Raw genomic sequence first — 7,932 nt, 5'->3', positions numbered from 1 at the left:
GGCTGGGTGATGGACACTGGGGAGGGTATGTGCTATGGTGAGTGCTGTGAATTGTGTAAGACTGATGAATCACAGACCTGTACCTCTGAAACAAATAATACATTATATCTTTAAAAAAAGAAGAAGACAGTAGGAAGGGAAAAATGAAGGGGGGCAGAACTGGAGAGGGAGAGGAACCATGAGAGACTATGGACTCTGAGAAACAAACTGAGGGTTTTGGAGGGGAGGGGAGTGGGGGGATGGGTTAGCCTGGTGATGGGTATTAAGGAGAGCACATATTGCATGGAGCACTGGGTGTTATATGCAAACAATGAATCATGGAACACTAGATCAAAAACTAATGATGTAAAAAAAAATAATGATGTAAGGTATGGTGACTAACATAATAAAATAAAATTAAATAAATAAATAAATAAAATAAAAAGTGTCAACCCCAGGATTCAATCCTAGGTCTCTAGGCTTTTAAAAATACCCAATCTCTTTCATTGTATCTCATTAGCCCTCTTCCCAAGAGAAGCCTCCTTTGATGTGTGCTTTCAATTCTGTAAGTGTAGATAACATATATCTGGTGCCAAGAAGACAGAAGTCTTTTTGCTGGTCAATATGACTGAACAAGAATGAGATTTATTCTTCTCATCAAAATAGAGACTGGATGTAGGAGAAAGAAGAGGTAGATGTTAATCCTGTGATTTGGCTTTGACCTAAACATAGCAGATATATCCTAATACCCCTTCCTAGACACCTTTATCACCTTGGACAGTGTATGGAGTGGAAAAATACATGGAACATTATACACGTCTACTCGATAAATAGAATACAATAGTTCTACCTTTTAATTGAGCACAGATGTCTAGTTGAAACCTACGCACCAAATCCTCCTGCATTTTTCTTCCTCTTGCAGCAACTATCTATACAGAGTCAAGTCTCCTTGACAACCTTAGTGGTCGCTTGAGGGGGCAGGCCGTCTAGGGGTTTCACATCCTATGTGGTCCCTTGAGGGGGCAGGCCGTACAAGGGCTTTCACATCCTATGTGGGTTCAGATTCCAGGTCCATCATTGATGTGGCCTTGGAAGAGCACATTATTTTACTTCTCTGATCTTTCTGTGGTTCCTCAATCCCTAAAATGGGGATAATAATATCTCATGGAGTTGCTACTAAAATTTTAAAAAATGGAAAAAATTAAATTAAACAAGATGATGTGCATAAAGTTCCTACCATGGTGCTTAAGACATAATAAGAGTCAGTACATTTTTCTCGAATTATTGCTCTGATCTAGCTCAATAAACTGTACTTTGAGGTTGCTCTAAGGTCTAGGGAGTCATTCTGATGGCTCCTATTTGCTACAGGGAAATTTATCTGGAAGAAAAGAAGCTGTCAAAGAAGCTGAGAACTTTCTCAAGAGAGCTGGGCTATTTAAGTTGTCCCAAATTTGTTTCCTTATGTTCTCAGCCCACAGCAAACAACATTTCAACCTATTAAATATTTAATATTTAATATAGCCAATAAATTCATTTTAGGTCCAATTTGTGATACTACAATACAGTATTGTATTATTGTATGTATGTATAAAATACTGTTAAATGAATGTGCATGATTATTTATGAAGATTTTAAAGAGCTCGAGGGGCGCCTGGGTGGCTCAGTTGGTTAAACGACTGCCTTCAGCTCAGCTCATGATCCTGGAGTCCCGGGATCGAGTCCCGCATCGGGCTCCCTGCTCAGCGGGAAGCCTGCTTCTCCCTCTGCTTGTGCTCTCTCTCTCTGACAAATAAGTAAATAAAATCTTAAAAAAATTTAAAAAAAAAAAAGAGCTCGAACCACAATTTTGAGGAATTTACATCATGATAGACCTTTCTACTGTTGTATCTTCACTTTTATAACATATTGTTAAGTCTATATGGCTTATCTAACACCAAGATCTTTTTTTAAAAGATTTTATTTATTTATTTGTCTGAGAGAGAGCACAAGCAGGGGGAGTGGCGGGCAGAGGGAGAAGCAGGCTCCCTGCTGAGCAAGGAGCCGGAGGTGGGATCATGACCTGAGCCAAAGGCAGACCCTTAATCGACTGAGCCACCCAGGCATCCCCTAACACCAAGATCTTGGTAAAGAATACAACCTCCAAGAATAACTTGCGACTTTAAATGAACTAATTTTTGACCTGCACTATGACAAAGACCAGGGAATGTATTTTACTACTTCCTCCATCAAAACCACACCAGCACCCAACAATTACCACTCCCCAAACCTATTCCACTTATTAAGCACTGACAGTTGAAAAAAAAATAATTGACTAACTTAATGAAGCTAAGTTATTTCTACATTTTTGAGACAGTTCTATGAATTACCATTAATAATAAATACTTGTGTCAAAAAGCAAGCTACAGAGGTTATAGCAGTGACTCAGTGAGACTACCAGGGGGTTCAAATCCCACCCCACCACTAATTTAGCAGTGGAGTTGAATGAATTAAACTCTCTAAGCCTCAATTTCTACACCTATGAAATCTAAACAAATTCAAAACAGTGTTTATGTCATTCAATTAGGTTAGATATTTTGATTAGTGTTTTACCTAGTATATAAGAAACACTCAATACAGTAGCTACTACTGTATGCTAGAATACAAACAATTCATTTTCACTTTATAAATCTGCCCATGTTTCTTTCCCCCTTTTTAAAAATCTATATATTTTTCCTTTCACTCTTAACCCTACTATATTATTTGTTTTGTAAAACACACTTAAATCCTTTGTGGAGGGAGATGAGGTATTAAGAAAAAAGCACACACAAATAAACAATATTTTTCTACTTCTTTCTTCAAAGAACAACTTTCTGAGCATTGAGTTTGTGAAATGTACGTGCAGTGGAGGATCATCTGGCACTTTCTACCTTGAATCCAGAGTAGTGTTCTCAGGAGACGGTCAGGAGGGCTGTGTGAGGATCCTCATGAAACATAATCAGGCACATTTTGCCTTCAACCTCTTTTCCCAGCCAAGATAAAAAAAAAAATGTGGGTCCAACATTTCCACTCTAACTGACTCATCTGGCAGAAAAAGAAGTCCAGATGCCAGGAGGAATCGGAAGGGAAAAAACAAAAAAACTGGTGGAGGAAAAAGGTCCCGGAAGGAGGGGGAGGTAGGAGAAGCATGTCATATCTCATCAAGCTATAAAAAACCAATCTTGAGGATTAAAAAGGAGGAAGCACTGACCTTCACAAGTAAAAGCAGGGCCCTGGAAATAGAAGAATTCTTAAAGTATACTTCACACCAAAGAGTGTTAATAATCAAAGTGGTTTTTTAATGAATTACTATGCTGTAATTCAGTTATCTACAAGATAATAACAAAAAATCTGTGTGAGCCTTCATGGGAAAGCCAGGGGTAAAACCTCTAAAACATTCATGTTCAAATATACTAACAAATCCAAAGCTGTACTTTAATTAGACTATTGTGAAAAATAATCAGAGTATGGTTACACAAGTGTACACATATGTCCAAAATCATCAAATTATAAGCATTAATTATGTGCAGTTTTTGTATACCTATATTTCAATAAAGATTGAGGAAAAAAGAAAAACAATCAGAGTAATTGTCTGATAATTTAATGATGTGAAATAACTAGTGTATTTTAATCTTTTTCTAAGTACCTTATAATCTTTAGCTAATTTGTTCCATAATAATTGCTGAGATAAATTCATTATTTCTTACAGCTCCCACCATTTATGTAAATGTCCAATGAAAATATTTAATCAACATAGTCCAAGCACCTTTAGATGTTTCATCTTTCTAGTTTTGACCTGAAATATATTATCTATGCCCAGAATACATAAACGGGACAATGGACAGCATACTCTTCCAGCTATTTAAGTCTTTATTATTCACCAAAGTATCTCTCAGATACTCTATCTTCGACATTTTTACAGGGAAGATAAACAATGGAATGCTAAATGAGGTGTAAGTATCTAGAAAGTCCATGTCAAAGAAGAATTAAAAGGCAGGTTTTATGGGGTATATTGTACCATTTAGTTAGTTGAAAAATGTTTATTCAGCACCAAGTACATGGCACTCTGCTAAAAACGCAGAGTGAGAAACAAATAAGGCATGGTTTGTACTTGGAGCTCACCATTTGTTGGAAGCAAAATTCAGGCATGCAAAAAAAAAAAAAAAACCAAGTGCATGTCATAAAATCTATGATGAAAATATCAGCTATGAAAACACAGGGAAATTTTTCATAATTATTATGGTGACTCAACTTTTTTCCCGCTATAAAGTGAGGGAGCTGTCTTAGGTCCTGTATGTCTCTTCCAGCATTAATATTTTGTGATGCTATGTTTAGAACAATATTTATTTCACTATTTTTTAGCAGAGAGCTAGAAGAATTGTGTCTTTAATAAGTTAGGCACTTATGCCAGAGAGTGCAAAAAGCTTTTGAATAAATGCCTTGGGTCAATAGGACAGAGATTAGCAACTGGAGAAACAGAAAACCAATAACTAAAGAAAAGAAAATGTGTTTTAATCTGATTTCTCTCACTTGATCCTGCATTCCTAGAATGGGTGTAATTATACTAACATCCTTTTTCTGGGGTTATTATTTTGTTGATTAACAAATGTATTTGATAAAAAAAAGTTTTTTAATCTGCCACCATCACATCCAGTTTACATAAAATAATCAGATGTGAAATCTCAGTCAACTAAAGAAAAGAATAAAAACGAAAACATCATGACATGTGTTCATTATAGCTGCCCTAGGCAAGGAACGAGAAAGTTCCACTTCTGCTCTTCCCTCCTCCTCTCCCCTTTGTATCACCTCTCTGTGATATGCATGCCTTCGAGAGAGCAAAGATTAAATAAGATAAAATTAAATGACACACGTAAAGCCTTCAATAAATAATAGCTCTCATTACCGTTGCTACGATTATTATCATTACTTATGCATTTTATTTTTCCTGCCATTCTTCACTCTCAAAAGTGGGCCCTACTTTTTTTTAAAGATTTATTAGGATTATTTATTTATTTGAGAGAGAGAATGAGAGAGAGAGAGAGCACGAGAGGGGGGAAGGTTAGAGGGAGAAGCAGACTCCCCGCCGAGCAGGGAGCCCGAGGCGGGACTCGATCCCGGGACTCCAGGATCATGACCTGAGCCGAAGGCAGTCGCTTAACCAACTGAGCCACCCAGGTGCCCAAAGGTGGGCCCTACTTTTGTAAAGCCTCCCAAAATATGATATGTGTCATACTTGAGAGCACTTGAGAAGATTTGGGGATTCATACAGACAAATATGTGTGTGTGTGTGTGTGTGTATACATATATATAATTATATTTGTATTACTAGATGACTAATTTAGCCCAAATATGTACTAATTTGTACTTATTTGTACTAATATATGACTACTAAATTAAATATGTATATTGAATATATTAACATATATTTTATATATTTAATTTATTTTATACTTATTTATATGTATTATATATTGTATCATTTATTATTTATATTTATTTTATATAATTAATTTGTTTTATTTATATATTTAATATATATTAAAATATATGATATCTATTTAATTTAGTAGTCCTATAGTTATATTAAAGTATATTTGAAAATGTTATAGCTAGCACATCAACCTAGCGATTTAAAAGATATTACTATTAAACAGACTTAATTAAGTTAAAATTGCAGTATATTTACAGAGAGCATAACAACACAGGTGGTATGTGACTATAGCAAAAATTATGAAGGTGGTCTGTGAACAACTGGAGTTTGGGAAACAATTAGCTAAAGCACCAACGACTGTGTTCACAGTCTAAGGAGTGGGGAAGTAGTGTCACAGTTTGAAAGAGGCAAATGTCTTACTTTCTAAATTATAAGTTCCTTGAGGGGAAATTCTTTCTCCACCTAGCTGAGTATATTAATATGTGCTCGGCAACTGAATGCTGCATAGATCTGAAGACAACTGAAGTTGTGTGTGTGTGTGTGTGTGTGTGTGTGTGTGGTGGGGTCAGGGTACAGCAGGGAGGGTGGGGTTAACTCTGAACTCACAGTGACAAATGAACCGGTCTCCACTCATTCATTTTATGTGTTGAAATCTACAAATACATTTCTATGCCATACCTTCCCAAAGAGCATTTGTGCACTTCCTACTCTCTAAAGACAGAAATAACAACGATCTGGGTTACTGAGCTCTGTCAATAGCAAAATTTTCCACTGAGTATTATAATTATTCATTTATAAGTGCCTGAAGGTAGAAAACATCAAGTTCACTATTATATTTCTAGAGCCCATGTCAGTGCCTGACACATTATAGGTTTTCAGTAAATATGTGTTGAATGAATGATTTTATAAATGAAGGCTTCGGTCCCTAGAGAGTTGGCAGGAGAAGGGCTTTGGGAGAGGAAATAGAAAAGAGAACTTTCGAGACCCAAAATCAAGCCATTTATTTCATGGCCTCTTGTGCCTACCAGGTCCAGCAAGGAGCCAGCCAAGCAGTGATTTCACCTGTAGAACCTGCTGGGCAAGGCCAGTCAGCAAGTGAGGTGAGTCCCACCACTCAGGTGTCAAACACAGTCAGCTTGGCTCATAGATTCCCAGAAGTACAGTGTGACTGCTCTCTCTACATCCAAATCTGCCCCGGTAAACTCGATCTAATTAACCACCGTGGAATTTGGCCAGTACACTGAGATTATGGTATGTTGAGAAATTTGAACTTTAACCACACATAAATAAAAGCACAAGGATCAGGGCCACTCCCTCTTACTTCTGGATGATTTTTGAAAAAAAAATTTTTTTTCAAAAAGAAAGCAGTTGCTTAGGAGTCTGTGAGTTTTCTTTTTTTGTTTGTTTTTAAAAGATTTTATTTATTTATTTTAGAGAGAGAGTGTGTGTGAGCAGCGGGAGGGTCAGAGGGAGAAGGAGAGAGAGAATCTCTAGCAGCTCCCCACTGAGCACGAAGCCCAACTCAGGGCTTGATCTCACGACCCCGAGATCATGACCTGAGCTGAAATCAAGAGCCGGACACTTAACCAACAGAGTCACCACGCAGGCACCCCAAGAGTCTGTGAGTTTTCAACAAGAGGGAAATGTAAGTCAAATTGATTCAATGTTTTAATGTAAACTCTTCCAAATGTCTTTAAAATAATTAAAATCTATTGAATAATAATATCTGGAATCTAAATAAAAAGCAGCACCCTTTATTAATCCTCGAAAAAATTGTTAGATGCAGAGAAAGATACAAAAATAAGTAAGATACAGTCCTTGGTGTTGCCTTTTTCAGTCAGATTTCCACTGAAGTAGTTCAAAGCTCTAAGAAAATGTTCTCCTTTGTCCCTCAGTAATAGATGCAGAAAGGTTAAGTCTTTCAAGTTTACAATAGAAGGTCACCATGCACATTATCACATGTCCATGCAGTAGAATTAAACAGATTTTAATGTTCCTTTTTCAGCAAATTTTCCTGGCAAAGAAAAATTGTCTCAGGGTTATGCTTGTCTGGCATTCTCAAGCTTTCTGGGTGCAGCTGGGCAAAGTCCTCTCCATAAACAAACTCGAGGTTGATGAGAGTTTTCTTCACTTTAAAAACTGGTTTACAGTAGGAACCCAACAGCTTGACAATTTCCACAGTGCATTATTACACTTTTGTCCACCGTAGTGACAAATCTTCAGGATCACACCTTGTGAAGAAGCTCAGATACACGTGTAAGAATTATTCTCCTCACCATCTCAGCACTGACTGATTGCCTTTAATTTCCTCTCATTTCCTTTCCCCCGAATATAGCCCTTCTTTCTTGCATTGAAGGATACCACTTTGCAACATGCCTTCTTATCTCTTTTTTTTTTTTAAGATTTTATTTATTTATTTGACAGAGAGAGACACAGCAAGAGAGGGAACACACGCCGGGGGGGTGGGAGAGGGAGAAGCAGGCTTCCCGCGGAGCAGGGAGCCCGAC

The 7,932-nt window shown here is 37.1% G+C and overlaps 2 long non-coding RNA genes across 3 annotated transcripts in view; one reads left to right on the top strand and one right to left on the bottom strand.

Moving 5' to 3' along the window:
• Positions 1-7,932, bottom strand: part of LOC145717031 (uncharacterized) — a 226,262-nt gene that overhangs the window by 181,482 nt on the left and 36,848 nt on the right. The window lies entirely within an intron of this gene.
• LOC145717032 (uncharacterized) overlaps positions 6,867-7,932 on the top strand; it is a 6,318-nt gene continuing 5,252 nt past the window's right edge. Inside the window, exon 1 of the long non-coding RNA XR_014140010.1 lies at positions 6,867-7,070. This is a non-coding gene — a long non-coding RNA (uncharacterized LOC145717032). The remainder of the gene's footprint in view (positions 7,071-7,932) is intronic.

Source organism: Leptonychotes weddellii, chromosome 14, assembly GCF_054177405.1.
Source record: "Leptonychotes weddellii isolate Sample4059 chromosome 14, ASM5417740v2, whole genome shotgun sequence".
NCBI lineage: Eukaryota > Metazoa > Chordata > Mammalia > Carnivora > Phocidae > Leptonychotes > Leptonychotes weddellii.
Note: the sequence above shows the minus strand (reverse complement) of the source record. Positions and strands in the feature narration are given on the sequence as shown.